Source organism: Acomys minous (genome assembly GCF_964271855.1).
Source record: "Acomys minous genome assembly, chromosome: 7".
Lineage (NCBI taxonomy): Eukaryota > Metazoa > Chordata > Mammalia > Rodentia > Muridae > Acomys > Acomys minous.
In genome coordinates this window covers 117,829,551-117,830,968 of record NC_140488.1, presented here as the reverse complement: position 1 = coordinate 117,830,968, position 1,418 = coordinate 117,829,551, and positions in this window count along the sequence as shown.

Genomic DNA, 1,418 nt, shown 5'->3' with positions numbered 1-1,418 from the left:
GTATTAAAATTTTTCCCTTTAGATTTTTTTTGACCTATGTATGTACTGACCTGTGTATGTATAGCTCCCAAGAGTTTGAATATTTTCCCCTTTGACTTCTCTATTGATTTCCATTTTGATTTCATATTTTAGAGAACATGTTCTATAACTCTCATATTCAGTGATGCCTGTTTTATGACCTAGAAGATGGGTTATGTTGGCAAATGTTTCATAAATATTTGCAAAGAACATGATCTATGCTATGGTTGGGCAGACTGCACTATAAATTAGTACCAATGACTTCCTGGTGTTATTGATTCATAATCTTGCTAATTTGCTGTGTATTAAATAGTTCTATTCCTGAGAAGAGAACATTGAAATCTCCAGGTATAATTATGGATTTGTATGTCTCTTCCTTAGTTAAACCCGATTTTGCTTCATGTATTGTAAAGCTGCTTATTGGTATACTTACATTTAGGATTTCTGTGCCATTTGAGGGAATATGATATTTTTCTTCCATGGCAATCTTATTTTCTCTTGACTCTATTTTATATTAATATATAGCTTCTATTGCTTTTTAAGAATTAACCTTTGTATGATTTCCCCTCCTTTTATTTTTGCTACTTATGTTATTATATTTGAAGTAGGTTTCTTATAGATAGCATAATAGTAATTTTTAAAACTTATTTATGCATCACTCTTGATTCATTTATTTAGAAATCCCACTTGATCACTATTATTGATGCTTAGCATTTTTATCTGTTTTTTTTTCTTCTTTGATTTTCATTCCTCTCTTTTCCTTTTCTTGCCTTACTGTGGACTGCCCAAATACATTTTAGAATTCCATTTTACATAGTTGTCTTAATGTTTGCTCTAGGTGTTAAAATACGTGTGTAACATATCACAGGCTACCATTTTCAACATTTTACAACTTCTAGTAAAGTGTAGAAAATTGATTTTGTGTTCTTTGAGACAGGTCTCCACTGTGTAGTTCTGGCTGTCCTCAAACTTGTAGCAGTCCTCCTGCCTCTGTCTCCCAAGTCCTGGGACTACAGGTATGAACCACCACAGTTGGCTAGAAAACTTTGTTTTCTCTTAGGTCGTTTTACCCTTCTGCTTTTGAAATAGAATTTTCTTATTTGTATCTTCTATATAGATTGACTCTACTATCAGATGGTACAATTTTTGCTTGATTTTGTATAGAAAAACATAGAAGGAAAAGGGCAATATATTAGATTTATTCTGAGTGTTCCCTATGTCATTGTTTCCTTTCCTTTATAAAGTTCCAAGACTCTTTCCGGTATCGTTTCCTTGTTTGGAGAGCTTCCTTTAGTCATTTGTTAATGGCACATCTGCTAGTGAAACTTTTATAAGTTTTCTGGCTTCTGAGAATGTCTTTATTTCCCTTTCATTCCTGAAGAATATTTTCCTTGAACGCG